Below are 24,964 nucleotides of genomic sequence, written 5' to 3' on the forward strand. Positions count from 1 at the left end.
ACAGAAACATTTGGAAGAAATTATGTGAAAAGATTTTCCACTTTCACCGATATGATTTGCCGAACAGCGTACATACTTCGTTTCATGAAAATGTTGGAAAAATCGAAGAACTGCAATTTTCCCAGTTATCTAACAACAGAAGAGCGTGCCAAGGCGGAATTGGCGATTATACGCTGTATTCAACGTGAGAAGTTCGACGGAGAATGGGCGGCCTTGAGCAAAAATGATGCTGTAGCAAGAAGCTCACCACTTCGTTGGTTCAATCCAATACTTTCGAAGGATAACGTGATTCGAGTTGGTGGCAGATTAGGACATTCCCAGGAAACCGAAAACATTAAACATCCTATTGTGGTACTTGCATCTCATCCACTGTCAAGACTACTTTTCCAGCATTATCACCAAAAACTTCTGCATGCTGGACCGCAGCTTCTACTAGCAACCATGAGACAGCGGTATTGGCCTTTAGGTGGAAGAAATATAGCACGGAAGGTCGTGCATGACTGCATACGGTGTTTTAGGACTAAACCAAATACAGTCGAGCAGTTTATGGTAGAGCTGCCACCTTCTCGAGTAACAGTAGCTCGGCCATTTTCCAGGACAGGAATGGACTATTTTGGCCCTGTATACTTCCGACCAGGCCCACGTCGTACAGCTGTGAAGGCGTACGTGGCCTTATTTGTTTGTATGTGTACGAAGGCAGTTCATTTGGAACTTGTGACCGACCTATCGACAGACCGCTTTTTGCAAGCATTCAGGAGATTTATAGCCAGGCGAGGACGTTGAACGGATGTGTATTCCGATAACGGGACCAATTTTGTAGGTGCCCGAAATCAACTGGAACAGCTATTTGAACTTCTTCGTAGCAACGATCATCGTCAAAAAATGGTAACGGAGTGTGCCAAAGAAGGTATTACTTGGCATTTTAACCCTCCTAGTGCACCACATTTCGGTGGGCTTTGGGAGGCTGCAGTGCGTTCCCTTTTGAAGGTTTTAGGTGAGCTCGTCGTTCCATTTGAGGATCTCTGCACTCTTTTAGTCCAAGTAGAGTCCTGTATGAATTCCAGACCGCTAACACCTACAGTTGTGTTCAGAATAATAGTAGTGAAAGCCGATTTTCATACAAAATGCTCAACTTTGGCATGCTGTAACTTTGTTTCCATATGAGCAATCGGCATGAAATTTTGGCAGTGAACTACAAATATGCTCAATTTCATTATCACAAAATTTGAAAATTTTCACACTACCGGCTAAAAAGTTAAGCACCAGGTGAAATCGCTCAAAATAATAGTAGTTTTAATAATTTAAATATCTGCTGAATTTTATATTTGAGAATTTTTATTTACACATCGTTTCAACCATTTCCACCTAAGCTTTAAATGTATAGACAATACATTTTTTTACTAAATTGTTGCTGAACAAAAATTTACAAAAGAAAAACTACTATTATTTTGAGCGATTTCACCTGGTGCTTAACTTTTTAGCCGGTAGTGTGAAAATTTTCAAATTTTGTGATAATGAATTTGAGCATATTTGTAGTTCACTGCCAAAATTTCATGCCGATTGCTCATATGGAAACAAAGTTACAGCATGCCAAAGTTGAGCATTTTGTATGAAAATCGGCTTTCACTACTATTATTCTGAACACAACTGTATGTCCGACGACCCATCTGATCTGGAACCACTCACTCCTGGGCATTTCCTTATCGGTGCTCCACTAGAGCAATAACCGGACCACGACTATACCGATTTTCCGGTGAATAGATTGCACATGTGCCAGTTGATCCAGCAAAAACTGCAGATATTCTGGAAGCGTTGGAGAACGGAGTACCTTACTCAACTGCAAGGTCGGATGAAACGTTGGAAGCCTGCAATACCGATTTCAGTGGGAAAACTGGTAGTGATTAAGGAAGACAATACGCCACCACTTCGGTGGAGGATGGCAAGAATTCAGGAAGTTCATCCGGGGGCAGACGGTGTAGTTAGAGTTGTTACCCTGAAGACCGCTTCGGGATTGTTGAAACGCGCGGTAGAGAAAATTTGCCTTCTTCCCCCATCATCTCAACCTGCTTAAGCCATGAATCGATCAAAACCCACCGCCAATTTAGTGTTCGAAGAGGTCATTCTTTATTTTCAGAAATTCCGGAATTTCAGGTTGGGGGAGTATGTACAGTTGTAATAATCACCAGAAATCTGATCGGATGACCCCTTGATCATCGCTGTGGAACCTATTTCATGACCACAGTATATCAGATCATGGGAACCCAATACTACGTTCGATCTCTAATACAGTGGCCAATGTGTACGAAACGTGTAGGAAGAGAAGAAAAAATGCACTTTTGAAGAGGTCAAGGGACGGAGAAATAGAATTTAAGTTAGTCATAAGATGCCAATCGCTTACAGCAGTGAACGGTCATGGGACCAAGATTGTAACTAGAATTAGTGTAATAAATGTTAAATGTTAGTGTAAAATAAATTGAATGTTTAACGTGTAATAAAGTGTTATGTAATTGTAAATAAAGTGTGTATGGAATAAAGTGTATAGTGTCTTCAATAAAAACTTTGGAACCTTGACTCACCCGAGCAAACAAGACAGCCCAATACTTGGCCTAATTCCGAGGAAGGAGCCTCCCGAATCGCCTGAAATCCACCCAAGGTAAAGGAACCAGTAACCAGGTACAACATCCACTGTCAAGGACTATTCTGAGTAGTCTGTAGCGAGTCACCGGATTGAGTCGTCGGAGCTCCAGTGAGCCGGAAGCCATCCTTCACGCGGAATCACTGGGCCGACTTCGACACTCTACCAGCCAACAACAGAATAAGAACAACGCGTTACGTTACCGGTTTCGGGAGTTATTCCTCCGTCGGGAAACTCTACATCGGAGTAGGCTAGCTTCACCGTCGGGAACTACGGCGAGTAGTGTCGATCACGATATCGCTTTGGGTCGTCGGAACGCATGGGTACCGAAAGTAACCCCTCAACCGGGATCGTTAGACCGACCTAATGGCATCTAAACGGTCCGTCAGAAGAGCATGACGAGCATCACAGTCCAGAGAACCAACAAACACAGGAGTATCATTCTTGTGAAAGCATATAACATGTCAATATCCCTAAATTGACCTGCGGACGCAGCCGGCGTCGTTACTGTTCGTTATAATAATGAGAGCATTAATACTTAAACATTCAGAATGCTACTGATCCTGAGTAGCGTCTGCTGGTGCAGGGAATACATCTGCGGGCGGTCATGATCATGCTGATGTTAAGAAGATTTAAAGATGAGATGATTACCTCATTACCGGTGCAAATTTGTACAATATTCGGGACTTGAATGTCTTGGATTCATTTCTGGATTCTTTCACATATTTTTGAAACACCAAACAAAATAAATTGTTGGTCGTTAAAAAGTGTTCTGAGATGCTATATGGATATAAGAGTATTGATTAAACGACATAGTCACAAGGAAACGTAGTTTCAACTAACATACTTCTCCATGTAGCGAAATTTCAACATAATGACAAAGCTCATTTGTTTGGACGCATATGCTACATTTGTGTCGTTTGAAAGCGCTGCTTCCCAAGCTGGGAAAATGAGATGAATAAGCACTTATTCATACATATGATAATTTCCATATAATGTTATCAAAGCGCCCTCGCATTTCATCAGACAGAATCACACAGCTTCTTTCGGAACTGCGACAAAGAGGGAATGGGGCGGGAAGAAGCTCAGAACACAACACTTTCCGTCTGCGTTGCCACGTCACATTTGGCCATCATCGTCATCCGCAATGAGTTCGGCTGTTGAACCCACTTCGAATGGTGTAGAATAAATTTCCCATCCATTTTGCAAGCCAGAACGCTTATGCTTTCAGAAGCGACGACTGGGAAATACACAGCCATTTCCTCGGAATTCCTATACTATGCAATCCCTTCGCGTCAGACTGGATGATTGTAACGCTAAGCATTATTATCGTGTTTTGCCAACATGGATCATTGTAGGCGAAATTAAATTCAAATGAAAGGATTTGCATGACAACGGAATTTGTCGGGTGATTCGACAGTCACTGTGTGTTGTATGGTAATATGGAAGCAATCTCAGGCATTTATGTTTTGGCATTGAAAAATCATGCATGGTGCGAGTTCTTCTTATTTTTCTTGGCATTACGCCCCCACTAGAACAGTGCCTGATAATGAGCATGAGTGTTCTCATGAGTACTTTCACAGTTATTAACTGACAGCATTCTTTGTCATAATTGTTTCAAGTCCATTCCAAGAGGATCTTCTAATGGGAAAAGTTAGCGAGAAGCAGCCACCGAAGGTCAAAAAGTTCATCATATCTAATCATTGTTTAAATCTTGCTACAGCTTCAGAAAATAATCTCGAAGGATCAATAATGCGCCGATTTCCTTTCATAATTCAATTTTCTCTCCCAAGAATTACGTTCAAATCACCATCTTTCCTCAACAATAGCTCATTACTCAATTTGGTCCCAATCGTCATTTGAAATTTTTCCAAATTGACCACCTCTTCAAAGATAAATGAAAAGTTCACTCAAATTGAATATAATATTCTACCACTCTTCATCGCCGGCCACATCTAATGAAATAAGATTCATAACTGTCAACCCAGACTTCCCCCGACCCATCTCACAAAAACTTCTCCGAAAGGTTGAAAGCCATTTTCAACAGAATCCCTTAACGAACCCGCCTCGACGATGAACGTTTCACCTTCCACACCGGGTTCCATAGGAAGACATTTTTCATTTCTCGAATTGATTTTCCCGATTTACCTTTTCCCCCATACCTTCCTTTCCCCAGAAACACGTTGCAGCAAAAAAAATAAAGAAAATAATCCAGACCATCCTCCGTCATTGAATCACACGGAGAACCTGCTGCTCAACGGCCATGGCGACGGTCGAGAACCATCCCAGTCTACATCGTATCACCATTTCAGCATATCCGTCTGACTCTCCTCAAGTCACGCTCAAATTGCCGTGGAGAAAGAGTCAACAAATTTCTTTCTGTGAAAGGTTTTCCACTCCAGCGCCCTCTCCAAGCCATCGAACGCCAAGGAAAAGCACAAATCACAACCAAACGAACCTCAAGCTGCTTCTGCCGATGCTACTGCTCCGCTTTCGTCTGTTTCTCAAAGGAAAAAAGGAAGCTTTCAGTGCATCCACCCCTGCGAGCACCCAACGTGCCACCCCTGCCATCGTCAAATAATCCGTCATAACGAAAAGTGTTCCAGTGGAAAAAGCAACCGGATCCTGATGGCGAATGATCCCCGTCCAGTTTATTATGTCCACATCTATAACCGACATGCAGTCTGTGCTCTGGAATGCAACAGAAATCCATCATTATAGCATCCACACCCCTGCGGGCACCACCACCACCCTTCCGGTCACTGTTCGCAACGACTGGCTCGGTTTCCATATCAAAAACTTCGGGACGTGATTTGAAATTTTTATATTCTACCTCTACCGCATCAGTCCGTGGCATCGTGGACGTCGTTTATGTGCGCGTGGTTGGCTCCTGTCTGGCCAGCAAAACATGGAAAAGCTGCGATCCCATCCCTGACGCTGACACCATCTGTCAAACAGGGTCGCTGGAATGGGTGCTTTTATCTGCTATTTATTCTTCAGAAGTATCGATGGAAAAGTAAGGTTTTACAATCGATGCTCTTTCTTTACGATCATACCTCTGGATGATGATTGGAACGGTTAGTGGCATAAGTACGAGGACGGTTAAGGATATCAATACGAGAGTCATTATAGTAAAATACGATGCATTGAGAACGTTAAGGCTCCTTCAGATTCTGTTGGAAATCATTAGAGTTTTAAGTGAAAATACTCTATGTTAAAGTACTATCTTTACTAGATTTATTTAATGGATTAAAAAAAACTTTTCGAGCTTTCTGAAGATTTGTAAACTTTGTGAGTTTCTGAGAAAAATGCTACCTGATACAATTTCTAAGGCGTTAGGAATCTATTGAAGCTTCAGGATCTCAATATTTGGAAGGCTTCTCCATAAAAAATTGACGCTTCCATGAAAAAACCTTCAAAGCTAAAAAAACAAGCTTTATAGCAACCAAGAAAAATATTTCCAAGCTTCTTGGAAGAAGATTTTCAAACCTCCTGGAAAAAGCTTTACAAGCTTCCTGAAGGATGCTTTCAAAGCTTACTGAAAAAAGCATTCCAAGCTCCAAAAATAAGCTTTCCTAGCTTCCTGGAAAAAGCGTTCCAAGCTACCTGTCGGAAGCTTTTCACGCATCCTGGAAGAAGCTTTCTGAGCTTCCTGGAAAAAGCTTTACAAACATCTTGGAAGAAGCTTTCCAAGCGTCCTAGAAGAAGTTGTCCAAGCTTTCTGGACGAAGCCTTCCAAGATTCCTGGAAGAAGCTTTCCAACCTTCCTGAAAAAAATTTTCCAACGCTCCTGGAAGAAGTTTTCCAAGCTTCCAAGAAGAAGCTTTCCAAGCTTCCTAAAAGAAGCTTTCCATGCTTCCTGGACGAAGGTTTCCATGCTTTCTGAAAAAAGCTTTCCAACAATCCTGAAAGAAGCATTCTAAGCGTCCTAGAATAAACTTTTCGAGCTTCCAGGAAAAAGCATTCCAAGCCTCTTGGAAGAAGCTTTACAAGCTTCCTGGAAGAAGCTCCCCCAGCTTCCTAGAAGAAGCTTTCCAAACTTCCTGGAAGAAGCTTTCAAAGCTTCCTGTAAGACGTTTTACAAGCTTACTGGACGAAGGTTTCCAAGCAACCTGGAAGAAGCTTTCTAAGCAACCTGGAAGAAGCTTTCCAAGCGTCCTAGAACAAGCTTTTATAGCTTTCTGGCAGACACTTTTCTAACTTTCTGGAAAAAGCCCTCCAAACTTCCTGTAAGAAGCTTTCCAAGCTTCCTGGACGAAGGTTTCCAAGCATCCTGGAAGAAGCTTTCCAAGCGTCATAGAATAAGCTGTTCAAGCTTCCTAGAAAAAGATTTCGAAGCCTCCTAGATGAAGTTTTACGAGCCTCCTGGAAGAAGCTTTACAAGCTGCTTGGAAGAAGCTTTCCAAGATTCCTGGAAGAAGTTTTCCAGGCTTCCTAGAAGAAGCATTCTAAGCGTCCTAGAATAAGCTTTTCAAGCTTCCTGGAAAAAGCTTTCCAAGCTTCTTGGAAGAAGCTTTACAAGCTGCTTAGAAACAGCTCTCTCAGCTTCCTAGAAGAAGCTTCCCAAGCTTCCTGGAAGAAGCTTTCCAAACTTTCTGGAAGAAGCTTTCCAGGCTTCCAGGAAGATGAAATTCAAGTTTCCTGAGAGAAGCTTTCCAAACTTCCTTAAAAAAAGCTTCCCAAGCTTCCTGGAAGAAGCTTTCCAAGCTTCCTGGAAGAAACTTTCCAAGCTTCCTGGAAGAAGCTTTCCAAGCTTCTTTAATGTAGGTTTCCAAGCTTCCTCGAAGAAGCTTTCCAAGCCTCCTGAACACAGGATTTCGAGCTTCCTAGAAGAAGCTCTCCAAGCTCCCTGGAAGAAGCTTTCCTGAATGTAGGTTTCCAAGCTTCCTGAGAGAAGCTCTCCACTCCTCCTAAACAAAGGATTCCGAGCTTCCTGGGAGAAGCTTTCCAAGCTTCCTGAGAGAAGCTTTCCAAGCTTTCTGGAAGAAGCTTTTCAAGCTTCCTGGAAGAAGTTTTCCAAGCTTCCTGGAAGAAGCTTTCAAAGATTCCTAGAAGAAGCTTTCCAAGCTTCCTGGAAGAAGCTTACTAAGCATTCTGGAAGAAGCTTACTAAGCTTCTTGGAAGAAGCTTTCCAAGCTTTATGGAAGAAGCTTTCCAAGCTTCCTGGAAGAAGCTTTCCAAGCTTCCTGGAAGAAGCTTTTCAAGTTTCTTGGAAGAAGCGTTCCAAGCTTCCTGAAAGAAGCTTTCCATGTTTCCTTGAAGAAGCTTTTCAAACCTCCTGGAAAAAGTTTAACCAGCTTCCACGAAGAACCTTTCCAATCTCTTTGAAAAAAAAATCAAATCTTCTTGGTAGAAGCTTTCCAAGATTCCTGAGAGAAGCTTTCCGAGGTTCCTGGAGTTGCTTTCAAAGCTCCCTGGAAGAAGCTTCCCAAGCTTGCTGGAAGAAGTTTTCCAAGAATCATAGAAGAAGGTTTCCAAGCTTCCAGAAAGAAGCTCTCCAAGCTTCTAGAAAGAAGCTTTCCAAGCTTCCAGAAAGAAGCTTTCCAAGCTTCCAGAAAGAAGCTTTCCAAGCTTCCAGAAAGAAAATTTCCTAGCTTCCAGAAAGAAGCTTTCCAAGCTTCCTGGAACAAGATTTTCCAGCTTCCCTTCTGGAAAAAGCTTTACAAGCCGTCAAGAAAAAGCTTTCCAATCTTCGTGGAAAAAGAATTCCAAGTTTCCTGAAAGAATATTTTTAAGCCTTCCTCCTTGAAAAAGCTTTACAAGCCTCTAGGAAAAAGCTTTCCAATCTTCATGGAAGAAGATTCCCAAGCTTCCAAGAAAAAGCATCCCAAGCTTTCTAGAAGAAGCTGTCCAAGATTCCTGGAAGAAGCTTTCCAAGCTTCACCACTCAGCTCAGGTCTCGAACATTTTGGTTTTTCAATTTGAACATATTTTTTTCCATCAGTGCTAACCTTTGATTGTTTGCTTGTCTCGTTGGAAAGGGGCGATCCATTAATTACGTAAGACAATTTTCGGGGTTTTTCAACCCCTCCTCCCCCCATGTTAAGATTTTTTGTATGAAAATTAAAAATAAATTGAATGGCACGTAAGAAATCTCAATCCAAGAAAAAGCTTCCCAAGCTTTCTAGAAGAAGCTGTCCAAGCTTCTTTAAAAAAGAAGTTTCATGGAAGAAGCTTCCCAAGATTCTTCAAAAATGAAGCTTTTCAAGCTTTCTGAAAGAAGGTTTCCAAGCTTTAAGAAAGAAACTTTGCAAGCTTCCTGGAAGAAGCTTTCATAGCTTCCTGGAAGAAGCTTCCCAAACTTCCTGGACGAAGCTTTTCAAGCTTCCTGGAAGAAGCTTTCCAAGTTTCATGGAAGAAGCTTTCCAAGCTTTCTGGAAGACGGATTTCAAGCCTCCTGGATAAAGCATTACAATTTCCTGGAAGAAGCTCAACAATCCTCTTGGATGAAAATTTCCAATCTTCTTGGGAGAAGCTTTCCAAGATTCCTGGAAGAAGCTTTCAAAGGTTCCTGGAAGAAGCTTTCCAAGCTCCCTGAAAGAAGCTCGCCGAGCTCCCTGGAAGTAGCTTTCCAGGCTTCCTAGAGGAAGTTTTCTAAGCTACCTGGAGGAAACTTTATAAGCAACCTGGAGGAAGCTGTCTTAGCTTCCTGAAAAAAGCTTTACAAGCATCCTTCAAGAAGCTTTCCAAGCTTCCTAGAAGAAGCTTACCAAGTTTTCTGGAAGAAGCTTTCCAAGCTCCCTGGAAGAAGTTTTTAAAGCTTCCTGGATTAAACTTTCCAAGATTTTGGAATTGTGTTACTAACTTTTGGTGAAGTTTCCAGTATAGGTCTCCTGGAAGTGAATCCTTACACTTTGTTTCAAAAGTTTCAAGAACTCCAACAACCATTTAAGCCTTTATGTAAAGATACTTAAGATTTCCGTCACATTATCTAACCAGTAGATCCGATAATGAATTCAACCATCACTTTTCGCTATTCATCAATCCAATTATCGCATCATCGCGCGCCAGCTTCTTTAGCGTAAGCTTCGTTCAATATTCCCCGCTTGTGTCTTAAATTTCGCGTTAACTCGATAAACTAGACAGCGCCACCGCGAGAGCAGCATCCTAATTATCGCCTAACCAGGCGTTAAATGATTTGCTTCCTCGTGCAGAATCCTATCACGTCACCGCGTAAGCTTTTTCGCTGACGTTGCCGGGCGGTGCCATCGTTTTTGCGGGATTTTGGGAAAGTGTATTTAATCAGCTTTTCTGCATGATGGGCACCTCCGGCAACGCGGAATTCCAATTACTAATCTTAAGTAATTGGCTGTCGATTAAGGTACTGGAAGTAATAAGATCAAAGGTATGCTGAATAATTGTCTTCTGAAGAAAATCGAATGTTACTTTTCAAAGAAATAATTATCGTAATTGAATACACATTTCTTAATTTTGATTAGGGAGTATATTAGTGCATATCTGTTTGAATAAAAAGATGAAATATCATTATTTTTTTGCATTCAGTTTAGAGTAATCCTATCTGGGATCTTCCTTAGCCGTGTGGTTAGAGTCCGCGGCTACAAAGGAAAGCCATGCTGAAGGTGTCTGGGTTCGAATTCCGGTCGGTCCAGGATCTTTTCGTAATGGAAATTTCCTTGACTTCCCTGGGCACAGAGTATCATCGTACCTGCCACACGTTATACGAATGCGAAAATGGCAACTTTGGCCAAGAAAGTTCTCAGTTAATAACTGTGGAAGTGCTCATAAGAACACCAAGCTGAGAAGCAGGCTCTGTCCCAGTGAGGACGTTAATGCCAAGAAGAAGAAGAAGGAATCCTAGTCTTCCGCGGTGGTCTGAACGCATCACTTAACCCAAGATCGGTCGCATGCGTGTACTGAGTACACGCACCTTGGAAAAGGCTCGCTTTTCATAAGCAGCTCGAGCGAGGTGGTGCTGACGATGGCTAAATGCGCGACCGCTCTTGAGTTAACAAATATCCTGAGATACAGAATTCTGGCTTTTCGGTAGGGTGTACCATAAAAATAATTTTTTGAAAAGTCATGGTGCTCAACTTCAGAACGACAGGTATGCTTATTTAGTCCTACTAGTTTTTCCTCTTTTAGAAATTCTTTTACGATTGGTTTGCTCTTAACCGTTTCTAATCAGCTTTGTAACCAATTGGCTTCTTACACCGATTTTGATTCTGACCACGTCCCAGTTACATGTCAAATATTTCAAGAAGCAGTTCGGAATTCTATCAGTTCCTCTTTCAAACATGTAAAACTGACATCGATTGTAATCTTGATGTTAACATTTCTTTGCAAACGAAATTTATGTTGATAATGCTCTCGAAACTTGAACAAGTTCCATTGTTAAAGCAAGGGGTATTGCAATACTTAAATGTGAAGTCAACTTCGAATCCGCGATTGCACACGATGGTTTTCATCTTTTGATCCGTCTTTTAAACGTGAGGAGAAATTAGTTTCAACACACTCGCAATCCTGCCAGGAAAATAATATAGCAGGATCTGCAAAAAGAAATTAAAAATCGTTTTTTCTCAATTGAGAGACAATAATTTTGAAAACAAAATTTCTTAATTGGTCCCTGGATCTAACCCCTGGAAAATGGTAATTACAGCTGTATTCCGTTTTACCAAATTAGGCTATCATCCTTGTTGTCTTATACAAAATACCTAGACATAATAAATTAATGTAGTGTTCAAAATGATTCTTATAAAGAAAAAAAGTATTAGAAAAGTTAGAAAAAAAGTCAACATATTGTTAATTTTTATCAAAAATGGCATTTTTCTCTTAAATCGATCTGGCGGAATCTCTTAAAGTTTTTATATTAAGAAAATTTGTTCGCTCCTCAAAAATGCTGTAAATCTTTCATTCTAGGATGAACCACCATAACATTTCAGCCCTCAATAATTTTCTGGAACACCCTACCCTCCGTTCTCGGGGGCCTCAAGTGGCGGTATTTTACTCTTATTATCGTCATTACTGTTATTATCGTCATCATATCGTCCGCCCGCCCATCCACGCCCATTATTGCGGCAGCATCCACCGGAAGAGAGGCCGGTCGGTTTCATAGCCTACTGCCAGTTGCGTTTGACAATTGTGCCACGGTCGCCATATTCATCAACAATGATGACGGACGACAAACACAGCGAGGGCGCCAATCCGGTAAGAAGTGTTTATTAAATTATTACTGTCGGTTTTCCTTGGTTCAAACGGGTAGTTAAGCGAAGGTACCGGAATGTGACACTTGAGCCGGGTAATGAGTAATGCGATTTGGTTGGCGTGATCTTGGTAGCTTTGCATGGTAATGAGAAAGCTCATTCCGGTGTGAAGCTAAAGGCCATTGTAATTGGGGATTTTTTTTATTACCGTACGGGTTTAGGCCGAAGGGTCTCAGATTTTCATGAAACTTTTTCCACAGGCAGGGCTCATGGATATATGAATAAAAAAAAATTGAGAAAAATTCAGGGTCGCCTATTTTTCCGGAAAACTCAGGTGGAAATTTTTTGTTTTTCCTTGACACTACTTACTTTGAAAATCATAACTCAAGAACGAAGCATCGTAGAAACAAAGTTTTTATATGAAAATTTAAGCAAATTTTCTCAAAAATCCAAAAAAAAAATGAACTGGAAAAAGTTTTCTACAAAATTTTCCACCGTTAGGAAAATTCGTAAAGAAAAGCTGGAAAAACTATGCCCGAAGTCGTGGAAAATTTTCAAAAAAATATTTTCGAGAAGGTAATTTTATAAGCTTTAATCACTGAAATTTTTGGAATGCACTTTTTTTCGTTTTTGAGTTATGGCCAATTTTGTAAAAAATGTCCAGATGTGCCATATAAGACTTTTCTTTGAAAAATTATAACTCAAGAACGAAACATTGTAGAAATAAAGTTTTTATATGAAAATTTAAGCAAATTTTCTCAGATATCCAAAAAAAAAAAAAGAACTGGAAAAAATTCATAAAGAAAAGCTGGAAAATCTATGCCCGAACTCGCGGAATTTTTTTAATAAAATATTTTTAAGAAAGAAACTTTATAAACTTCAATTCTAGTAACTTTTAGGATGTACTTTTCTTTAGTTCCTGATCTATGGTCAATTTTGTAAAAAATGCAAAGATTTGCCATACATGCCTTTTCGTTTAAAAATCATGACTTAAGACTCATCATGACTTGTCGAACCGGATTCAAATTATCTCGAAAATATGAAATTTTTGAAATGGAATCAGTTTCCCAGGACATTTTTCACTGTTTATGAAAACAAATAATGAAAACCCGATTAGCTATTCCAGCTTTCAAACAAAGTATATTTGAAAAGAGCGATCAATAAGATCCAATCCTACAATATTTATCAATACGCTCATTTTTCAGATTTTCTAACCTTGTTCCAATTCCTGGAACAAAATAATATCATTCATTTATTCCAAAAGACGAACGAAGCATTTTTGCGAGTGAATTCTCAGATGCCCATGAAAACCAAGAAAATACAGCATGCTTTGTTCTTAATACTACAAAGAAACGAAAATCTTCTGGTGGTAGCAACCAAAGGCAATCTTCCCGGTTGAAAAAATAGATAGTTTAAGATAAAATGTAAGTTATGTACTGAATAATTGAATAAATAAAATTAAAGAAAAATATAAAAAGAATCATATTTGTTCCATAGAAAAGAAAGCATCCCTTGGAATGGAAAAGAAACAGTTTATTCAGCTTTGCTTAACGGTGTAATGTTTCATGAAAAATATAATCCAATCCGACTTATACTTCATTAAAACCAATCCCATATCGTTTCTTTCAGATCTTTTAGAAAATTTGCAATTGCTTTGATGAAAAAAACCTTGTTATTCTGATGCTTCGACTGAAATATGGGTTTTCAAAGAAAAGGCTAATATGGTCATTTTTCACAAAATTGACCATAACTCAGGAACAAAAAAAAGTACACCCTAAAAGTTACTAGAATTGAAGTTTATAAAGTTTCCTTATCAAAAATATTTAAATAAAAATTTTCCGCGAGTTCGGGCATAGATTTTCCAGCTTTTCTTTATGAATTTCCCTAACGATGGAAAATTTTGTGGAAAACTTTTTCCAGTTCATATTTTTTTTTGATTTCTGAGAAAATTTGCTTAAATTTTCATATAAAAACTTTGTTTCTACAATGTTTCGTTTTTGAGTTATGATTTTTCAAAGAAAAGTCTTATATGGCACATCTGGACATATTTCACAAAATTGGCCATAACTCAAAAACGAAAAAAAAAGTGCATTCCAAAAATTTTAGTGATTAAAGCTTATAAAATTACCTTCTCGAAAATATTTTTTTGAAAATTTTCCACGAGTTCGGGCATAGTTTTTCCGGCTTTTCTTTACGAATTTTCCCAACGGTGGAAAATTGTGTAGAAAACTTTTTCCAGTTCATATTTTTTTTTGGATTTTTGAGAAAATTTGCTAAAATTTTCATATAAAAACTTTGTTTCTACGATGCTTCGTTCTTGAGTTATGATTTTCAAAGTAAGTAGTATCAAGGGAAAACAAAAAATTTCCACCTGAGTTTTCCGGAAAAATAGGCGACCCTGAATTTTTCTCATTTTTTTTTTGTTCATATATCCATGAGCCCTGCCTGTGGAAAAAGTTTCATGAAAATCTGAGACCCTTCGGCCCAATTTGTACGATAATAAAAAAAATCCCCAATTGCTAGTTGAAAGTGGGTTCACAAAGGAAAGGTTTAAATGGAACTTATTAGCAGCAGGCGTTGGTACATTGTAAAGTGTGTCAATTGTTAAAATTCCTCAGTTTCTAAAAAAGTTTCAAGAAAGGACGTTGGGTAGTACTTTTTGCAATTTCTCATCGTAATAGGCTGTTTCTCATCACGCCAATCTGTCATGAAACGGCCTGCTTTCCAGCACTGAAGTATGCAGTGTGGGAATAGTCATTACGCAACTGAAAACAGGGCTGTAATGATTCATTACGCAACGCTTTCTCATTACGCAACTGTTTTGAGTTGCATAATGAATCGTTACACAACAATTTTTCTGAAATTGTGAAATGGTCAATGCATTCCGATATAACTTCCCAGGTAACCACTTAGCACTGTTAAAAGCGGTTTATGGGTCGTTCAACGGCTTTTCAGTGCCAACTAGCATCATAAGATATTTTTAAATGCTTTTAGGCACTGTGACCCACATGCCCTGAAATTGACCGTATATTAGTATATAACGCTTTGGTACAGGGCTTTTAAACACTGTGCCAATAAGCAGTATATAACGGCTGTCAATGCTTATAAACGGCTTGGTGACATGACGTTTATGCCAACTAGAGCAAAACAAACTCGAAACATGTAATAAAATGACTAAACCGTACACTTCTGGAAACACAAAAAATGGCATGCCTCCAATTTCGGTTCTAGAATTATCAGCTGACAATACTTCCTTGTCCTTCGTTCTGAACCAAGGAGGGGAAGCAACGATTGTGCCGAAAGATTATTTCATTGGACTTCCTTTTCAGTCAGTGCTTAGGGGATTTCAATTCCGAGATCAATTCCACTTTTCTGCTGAATGTAGTCCGTGCCTTCTTGCGTTTGCTGACATCCTCATTTTCTTCAGCTGCAATATTTTTCTGCTTCAAATACGTTTCTGGGCGAACTGAATCTTCAAGGCACCAGTGGAGCAGTTGGAAAATGAGGCGGAAATTATCTAATAGGAGCCTCGATAATCAGTTCGAGTCTGAATCACGCAACAAAAAATACTTCGATGAACTTCGATAAATATCACGAAAAGAAAAGTACAGAAAATAAACAAAACATTTTTTGTTCTTTTTCTTCTGTCCATGTGGTATAAAATTTTACCACGTCTCACCCCAGAGACTTGAAACGAGTAGGCCGTTTATCAGCCGAATAATTCGCCAAAAGTGGCTTTTGAGCGGCCCTTAATTACGATATAGTTCCAATTGGCCCTGTAGGGCAAGCCTTTAAATCAACTATAGAACCGATTTGGTGCCGATTTTTACGGCTTATTGGTTACTTGGGTTCTGATACCCTTAAGTGATCTTCTACGAAATTGCAAAAAATGTTGTACGTAACTCGTTGCAGAGCTCGATTTTTACAGCACTCGGCAAGCACCGTAGGATAAATTTACGACTCGTTCCATAAACTACTATTTCAGCAACTACCGAAAAGCTAAACATTACTTCCACTCGGCTGGTTGGCCGTAAACCACGATTCATAATTAAAACAAGTACTATTTCAGTTCGATTGCCGCTTCAGACCGGAATACTTTTCGTAAGGAATGTTTTCCGACTGTACCACTGGGCGTTGCATGCTAGTCCGCTGTCTAGTGTGGGTGCTTGAGTTTTGGAATAATATTTCTCCATTCTACCTATAGGAAAGGTTGTAAAATGGTGAGTCGACAATTAGGAAGGAGCGTTCAACACAGCTCTGTGTAGTAACCGAAACTCAATTGATCGGCCAAACTTGAGCCGAATCGACAAATAAACACTCTATTGCAAACAACGTCCGTTTGCTACAAAAGTTGTACAGATCGGGTTGTTTTCAAAACTGGCTTCTTTCCCACAGTTCGCGTTTCGCCCATTTCGCCTCATCCGCTTTTCGATTTCTTTCGCTCGTTGTTTGACATCTCTTGTACACGCTTAGCATAATACAAGTAAAATCGAAATCAATTTATTTCTTTTATATTTCAATCTATAACAACTCTATTCGCCACACTCTGGTCCTCACAAGACAACGACCGCCAGCTAAGGGTTGCGTACTTAGCTGGTTTTTTTTTTTTTTTTTTTTTTTTTTTTTTTTTTTTTTTTTTTTTTTTTTTTTTTTGTATCATTCCAAACTTTACATTCATTTCTTATATCTAGGTGTTCTGTGTTATTAGACAACACTATCATCCTAATTTGGTAAAACAAATTTAAGATTTAATTAACATTTTGTTAACAACATATTACATTACATTTGCCGTAGAAGTTCAAATTATTTACAGGTTAGTTGATTTCACCTGCTTTTAAGAGAAAAAAAAAACGCTTTGAATATCCTTAACCTAACTTAACCTAAACATCTAATGCATTGATCGTGGCAATAGAAGATTGTAACGATTTTTGCCTGAAGTTATTTATTATTTTATTTGACATTTGTTCCAATGTTTCAACATGGTATATTCTATGTAACTCATTGGTACTATACCAGGGAGGAAGCTTCAGAATCATTTTCAAAATTTTATTGTGAATTCTCTGCAGAGCTTTCTTCCTGGTATTACAACAGCTAGTTCATATTGGTACAGCATACAACATGGCTGGCCTGAAAATTTGTTTGAATATCAAAAGCTTGTTCTTAAGACAAAGTTTTGATTTTCTATTAATAAGGGGGTAGAGACATTTTACATATTTATTACATTTGGCTTGAATGCCCTCAATGTGATTTTTGAAAGTTATATTCTTATCTAGCATGAGCCCTAGATACTTAACTTCATCTGACCAATTTATTGGAACCCCTCTCATCGTGACAACATGTCTACTTGAAGGTTTCAAATAAAGAGCTTTTGGTTTATGTGGGAATATTATTAGTTGAGTTTTGGAAGCATTAGGAGAAATCTTCCATTTTTGCAAGTATGAAGAAAAAATATCCAAACTTTTTTGCAATCGACTACAGATGACACGCAGGCTTCGACCTTTGGCGGAGAGGCCTGTGTCATCCGCAAACAAAGATTTTTGACATCCCTGAGGTAACTCAGGTAAGTCAGATGTGAAAATATTGTATAATATTGGTCCCAAAATGCTGCCTTGAGGAACACCAGCTCTTACAGGAAGTCTTTCAGATCTGGAGTTCTGATAATTAACCTGAAGTGTACGATTTGACAGATAACTTTGAATTATTCTAACAATGTATATTGGAAAATTAAAGTTTTTTAATTTTACAATCAAACCTTCATGCCAAACACTGTCGAATGCTTTTTCTATGTCTAGAAGAGCAAGACCAGTAGGGTAGCCTTCAGATTTGTTGGAACGGATCAAATTTGTTACACGTAAAAGTTGATGAGTGGTCGAATGTCCATGGCGGAATCCGAACTGTTCATTGGCAAAAATTGAATTTTCGTTGATGTGGGCCATCATTCTGTTCAAAATAACCTTTTCAAAAAGTTTACTGATAAAGGATAGCAAACTGATTGGACGATAGCTAGAAGGTTCTGCAGGATTTTTGTCTGGTTTTAAAATTGGAACAACCTTAGCATTTTTCCATTTGTCAGGAAATATGCTAATTGAAAACATTTGTTTAATATATCAACTAAAAATGATAAGCTACTTTCTGGAAGTTTCTTGATGAGGATGTAGAAAATTCCATCATCGCCAGGAGCTTTCATGTTTTTGAATTTTTTAATAATAGTTCTCACTTCTTCCAAATCAGTCTCCCAGGCATTTTCGAAAACGTTCTCTTGATTGAGAATATTTTCGAACTCCTGAGTAACTTGATTTTCAATTGGACTAGTAAGTCCTAAATTAAAATTGTGCGCACTTTCAAACTGCATAGCTAGTTTTTGAGCTTTTTCGCAATTAGTTAGTAATAATTTGTTTTCCTCTTTCAATGCCGGTATTGGCTTCTGAGGTTTTTTCAAGATTTTAGATAATTTCCAAAAGGGCTTAGAGCCAGGGTCCAATTGAGAAATTTTATTTTCAAAATTTTTGTTTCTTAATTGAGCAAAACGTTTCTTGATTTCTTTCTGCAAATCCTGCCATATAATTTTCATAGCAGGATCGCGAGTGCGTTGAAATTGCCTTCTCCTCACGTTTTTAAGACGGATCAAAAGTTTAAGATCATCGTCTATAATCAAGGATTCAAAATTTACTTCACATTTTGGAATTGCAATGTTCCGGGCTTCAACAATGGAATTTGTTAAAGTTTCAAGAGCATTGTCAATATCAAGTTTAGTTTCTAAAGAAATGTTAACATCAAGATTAGAGTCAACATACGTTGTATATATATTCCAGTCAGCTCGTAAATAATTGAAAGTGGAGCTGATAGGATTGAGAATCGCTTCTTGGGATATTTGAAATGTAACAGGGACATGATCAGAATCAAAATCAGCATGAGTAATCAGTTGGCTACAAAGATGACTAGAGTCGGTTAAGACCAAGTCAATCGTAGATGGATTTCTAGAAGAGGAAAAACATGTAGGGCTATCAGGGTATTGAATTGAGAAATATCTTGAAGAGCACTCATCAAATAAAATTCTGCCGTTGGAATTACTTTGAGAATTATTCCATGACCGATGTTTGGCATTAAAGTCACCAATGACAAAAAATTTTGACTTATTGCGAGTCAATTTACGCAAGTCAGTTTGAAGCAAATTAACTTGCTGCCCAGAGCATTGAAAAGGCAAATAGGCAGCTATGAAAGTATATTTACCAAACTGTGTTTCAACAGAAACACCTAAAGTTTCAAAAACTTTAGTTTCAAATGATGAAAACAGTTTATACGCCTATGAATGATGATTGCAACTCCCCCACATGCCCCATCAAGTCGATCATTACGATAAACAAAAAAGTTAGGATCTCTTTTGAGTTTAGATCCAGGTTTTAAATACGTTTCAGTAATAACTGCTATATGCACATTATTAACCGTAAGAAAATTAAACAGCTCGTCCTCTTTACCATTCAGAGAACGAGCATTCCAATTTAAAATATTTAAATTATTATTTGGATCCATTAGAAAAACGTAATCCAATAACAATTTGATTTGTAAATTTTACACCTACTTGGACTGCTTCAGTCATAGTGGTGGCTTTGAACATTGCATCAATCATTAGATTCAATTGTTCAGTTAGAAAATTAAAATCAGAGGCAGACATGTCATGTGATTTCCCATTGGAATTTCCGGTAGACGAAGAAGCGGAGTTACCTGTGGCGGTAGGGTTTTTTCCATTTGATTTGAAACAAGTAGAATGGGTACCCATGGATCGAACAGGGGAGGAGTTCGAATTTCCTGCTACGATATCGGCAAAGGATTTACCGTGGGTAGATACATTCGAAATTGAAAAATTCGAACGGCTACCCGACGGATTAAAATTAGTTTGTGAATGAGCATGATTATGATCTTCCTGATGGGTATGATTCATGATCAAGCGATCGTTAACTGAAAAATGAGCATTGTTTGATACTCTACCAGGCAAATTCCGGAAACGACCGTTATCGTAACGGATATTATCTTTCATCTGCCTGGCACGAGCCTCAACGACTCTTTTGCGTGAAGGGCAATTCCAAAAATTGGACTTATGGTTAGCCCCGCAATTACAGCATATGAATTTTGTGGTATCTTCCTTCACTGGACAGAAGTCTTTGCCGCAAATCATGCATTTAGCATCCATGCGACAATTTTTTGTACCATGACCCCACTTTTGGCACCGACGGCACTGAGTGGGGTTCTGGTAATTTCCTCCAGGTTTCTGGAAATGTTCCCATGTCACACGGACATCAAACAAAAGTTTTGCTTTTTCTAAAGCTTTAATATTATTTAGTTCTTTTTTGTTAAAGTGAACTAAATAAAATTCTTGAGAAAGCCCTTTCCGAACAATGCCAGATTGGGTTCTCTTTTTCATAATGATTTCTTGGACTGGGGAAAATCCAAGTAAATCATTTATTCCATTTTTGATCTCTTCAGGTGATTTATAGTCACTTGAGAGACCTTTCAAGACAACTTTGAACAAACGTTCAGTTTTGTTGTCATAAGTAAAAAATTTGTGCTTCTTCTCTTCAAGATGTTTGAGAAGAAGTTCACGATCTTTAAGAGTTTCCGGCAAAACGCGACAGTCTCCTTTCTTTGCGATTTGGAAGGAAACCTTGATTCCCCTAATGGAGTTCAAGATCTCCTGCCTAAATCCCGCAAATTCGGAACAACTGACCACGATAGGCGGCACTCTTTGCTTCCTCACTTGAATCAAAGAGCCTGGGCTAGAGGCTGCTTCAATTTGGTGTTCGGGAAATTTGTCTAGAGCATCGAACTGATTGCTCATTTCGATACTATTATTCATTTCACCCTTGGAAGAAACTTCGCATTCCGGGGAAGCGTCCTTTCTTCCATTCTTGCCACGTGTAGTGACAGTTTTAAAACCCACTTTTTTCGAAGGAAGTAGTGAATTCAGAGATTCACCCTTCCTTTTGTTTGTTGTTGATACCATGTTTAGTTAATAAACGAAAGAAGACGTGACCTTCGAGAGGTTTTTTCCCTAGACGGTGTCCAAGAAGGATTACCACCGCTAGCTTTCGCCAACGGGTCCAACGAAAAATCGAAGGCACGGGTCCAAACAAGGATCGTAAAGGGATCAATAGTAGAAAAAATAGTACTGAAAAGTACTGTTTTACTAGCACTGAAAAGTACCGTTTTTAATTTTAGCACTGAAAAGTACTGTTTTTGTAGCACTGAAAAGTACTGTTTTATTGCTTTAGGTAGTTTTTAAGAAAACTTCCAAGAGCAGAGAGAATTCGTGTACGCACAGCACGAAGGTACGATGCGCACACTACTTAGCTGGTAGTTCAACACTGTTGTCCTTCTGACATCAGCTAGAGTCCCGAGCGTCTGTTCACCAGGAGGTGCGGTTCAAACAGCGTCTGTTCTGGTATCCAGCGGCTTTGTATGAAATGTTGTATCACGTCAACTAACCTGAGATGGCAGCACCATCAACGTGATGGAGGTAGCGCAACCCCGGTAAGGTAGCATACCGAATTTCTCACCTACCACGAAAAATGGAGATAGAAGAAATGACGAACGATATTTTTGGCAACCGACCTGGCAACTAAATGAGGACAATGAATGGAAACTTGGTACCTGGAATGTCAGAACGTTAAATGCATTCGGACAAGGGAGCCTTTTGGCTCGTGAACTGCAGAAGTTTTGAGTGGGCGTGGCTGCCATTCAAGAAGTGCGGTGGCCTAGATCTGGAGAACGTGAATTCCGGGTGGTTGATCCCATCGCCAACACTACGTTCAAATATAACATCTACCACAGCGGCGGCGATAAGGCAGAACATGGAGTCGGTATCATAGTGATCGGGAAGCAGATTAAACGCGTTTTGAAGTGGAAACCGATTAGCGAGCGAATCTGTGTACTTAGGATACGGGGAAAATACTTCAACTACAGCCTGATCAACATCTATGCACCGACGAACGACAAACCTGATGACGTGAAGGACGCGTTCTATGAAGGCCTTGATAGGGCCTATGGAGAGTGCCCAAAACACGACGTGAAAATCGTCATCGGAGATGCGAACGCGCAGGTCGGAAGAGAGGACTTTTCCCGTCCGATCATCGGTAAGGAGTGTCTTCACTCCGTTACCAATGACAACGGTCTACGACTAGTGACTTTCACTGCTGCCAGGGGGATGGCCATCAGCAGCACCTACTTTGCACGCAAGGATATTCGGAAGCACACCTGGAGGCATCCAAATAATATTTGCAACCAGATAGACCACAGCGAACAATGCGATTCAATATTCAGCGCTTCTCAGCAGACGGTGTTACAGTTGAATACCATCAAAAGCTGGACGAGCGGATAAGTGAGGTCAATGTGAACGAATACCTCAACAATTTCTGGGATACAATCCATGGAGTGGTGAGTGAAACAGCGCGAGAAGTGATAGGTTCAGCTCGAAGACGCCCCAGAAGCGGATGGTTCGACGAGTAGTGCCAGAGGGTGACGGATGAGAAGAACGTGGCCAGACGTCGGATGTTAGTGTCTGGTACCAGGCTGAACAGAGAAGCAAGATCAGCCGAAAAGCGAATCCATCGCATGGAAGAAAAAAATAGTATGATGGGAATGTGATAGCGGAAGCGCAAAACTGTATGGAACAGAACGATATGCGACGATTCTATGAAACTGTCAACGGCGTGCGGAGAAAGTCAGCGCCGTCTCCCGCCATGTGCAACGACCATGAAGGTAATTTGCTGACAGATTAAACGATGGTGGCTGCCAGGCTGAAAGAGCACTTCGAAACGTTACTGAATGGAGGGAACGATAGAGCATCGGAGAACAGAATGAACATCGACAACGACGGTCAAGCTGTGGAGCCTCCATCACTAGATGAGATTAAGAAGGCGATTAAAGAGCTGAAGAACAACAAGGCTACTGAGAAGGATGAGTTCCCGACCGAACTTCTCAAGCACGGTAGTGAGCAGCTGCACAGATTAATTCATGATATACTACTAAGGATATGGGAGGAAGAAGAACTACCTGCTAGCTGGATGGATGGCCTCATTTGTCCTCTCTTCAAAAAAGGGCATAAATTAGAGTGCGCCAAGGAATAACGCTCCTCAATTCGGCATACAAAATAATGTCACGAACTCTGTTCAACAGATTGAGACCGCTTGAAGAGTTCTTCGTCGGCGAATACCAAGCTGGTTTTGGTGAGGGCCGATCGACGTCAGATCAAATGTTTACCCTGCGACAGATTCTCGATAAATTCCGGGAGTACAACTTGCAGACTCATCATCTGTTCGTTGATTTCAAGGCGGCGTACGATCCAGTTAAAAGAAACGAGTTGTGGGAAATAATGATAGAACATGGTTTTCCGACGAAGCTGATTAGACGGATTCGTGTAACGTTGGAAGGATCGAAATCAAGTATACGGGTTGCGGATGAGATTTCAACATCCTTCGTAACCTTAGACGGATTGAAGTAGGGCGATGCACTTTCAAACCTATTGTTCAACATAGCGTTAGAAAGAGGCACTATTTTTACACGTTCGTATATGCTCCTCGGTTTTATGGACGATATCGACATAATCGGGATTGATCGCCGAGCCGTGGAAGAGGCTTACGTGCCTTTGAAAAGGGAGACAACGCGAACTGGGCTCATTGTTGATACCACAAAGCAAAGTACATGGTCGTTGGTAGACACCGTGGGGCCATAGGTGATGTTGGTAGTGAGGTGGTGATATTTTGAAGTAGTTGAAGAATTTCTGCACCTTGGAACTCTAGTGACTTGCGATAATGATGTTACCCGCGAGGTAAAAAGCCGTATTGCAGCTGCGAGTCGGGCTTTTTACGGACTTCATAACCAGCTAAAGTCCCGCATCGTTGTACAAGACATCTTGGACGTCGAAAGAGGTCGACCGGAGAGCTTTTGGGGTCTTTGAACGTAAAGTGCTGCGAACAATACTTGGCGGTAAATTGGACAATGGCATCTGGCGGCGTCGCATGAATCACGAGTTATACCAAGTCTGTAATGAAATGGATATTGTTAAGCGTATAAAACACGGCAGGCTGCGGTGGGCTGAGCATGTAGCTCGCATGTCGGAGGAACATCAAGCTAAACTAATATTTAGCAGAGAACCAGGAATAGGCCGTCGCCTCCGTGGAAGGCCGCGCACCAGATGGCTTTTTGCAGTTGAGGAGGATTTAACCAGGACCGGGTCCAATGGAGAAGGCTTCTTCGTTTGGCGTAGATTCAACGCAATAGCAAGGAATTATTGCTCATCAAGTATCAAGTAAGTAATTACCAATCGGAAACATCAATCGCTTTTTGTTGAACACAAACAAAAATTTGCTTTTTCGATTTCTTTGACATCAGTTAATACCTAACACTGTTAATTTATTGTATATTATATATGAGTAGAGTATTTAACTGTCAGTACTTCTAAAAATGATGATATTGTTGAAAAACTAGAAAAAGTGTGAGCACCAGCAAAAGCAGTGATAAGTGAAGATATGGATAATCGCGCTGTTGTTTCTCTTTTCGATGTTAAATTAAATCAGATGCAGAAAGTTGAAAGTGGAAGGAAACTTATCGTATTAAAAGCCGGTTTGAGAGAATAATTCAAAGCTGGTTGATTTTGATTTGGAAGAGTTAAGTGTTGCGTCATGTTCATCATCCAAACGTGGGCGCCCGGTAAAATCCTCTATGGAATTAAGTGAGCGAAGTAAACGCCGCTTAATCGACAGTAAAACTTTCAAAACTAGTGTAGGTTCAGTAGAGAAAGCTTTACTTTTAACAAGGAAAGTAATTGGTCACCTTTTAAAAATTTTAACATCACTTTTTAAGTATGCATAATCAATTAAAATAAACACAGGTGTTAGGACACCTGAAGAAGCATTTGGATTCATTATTGAGCTTGGATTAAGTAAAAGCCAATACGAATTAATGCATTTTGATAGTCCATCACGATATCCACCTCACGATGTCATTAAAAAAGTATGCGATAATATCATGTGCACCTCCTCAAGGTTCCATTGAACAAACGGGATCTTAAAATAAAGTAAAATTACAAGCACTGATGGAAATACAGCTCAAAGAATTTGTAAAGCGATTGAAAATGATCTTAAAGAGTAATAGTTCAGATTTTGCAGATTTAGTT

At 39.7% G+C, this 24,964-nt stretch overlaps 1 protein-coding gene across 2 annotated transcripts in view; it reads right to left on the reverse strand.

Annotated features, from left to right (window-relative positions):
- LOC5572587 overlaps window positions 1-24,964 on the reverse strand; it is a 362,784-nt gene that overhangs the window by 124,836 nt on the left and 212,984 nt on the right. The window lies entirely within an intron of this gene.

The sequence above is a fragment of the Aedes aegypti genome, chromosome 1 (assembly GCF_002204515.2).
Source record: "Aedes aegypti strain LVP_AGWG chromosome 1, AaegL5.0 Primary Assembly, whole genome shotgun sequence".
Classification (NCBI taxonomy): domain Eukaryota; kingdom Metazoa; phylum Arthropoda; class Insecta; order Diptera; family Culicidae; genus Aedes; species Aedes aegypti.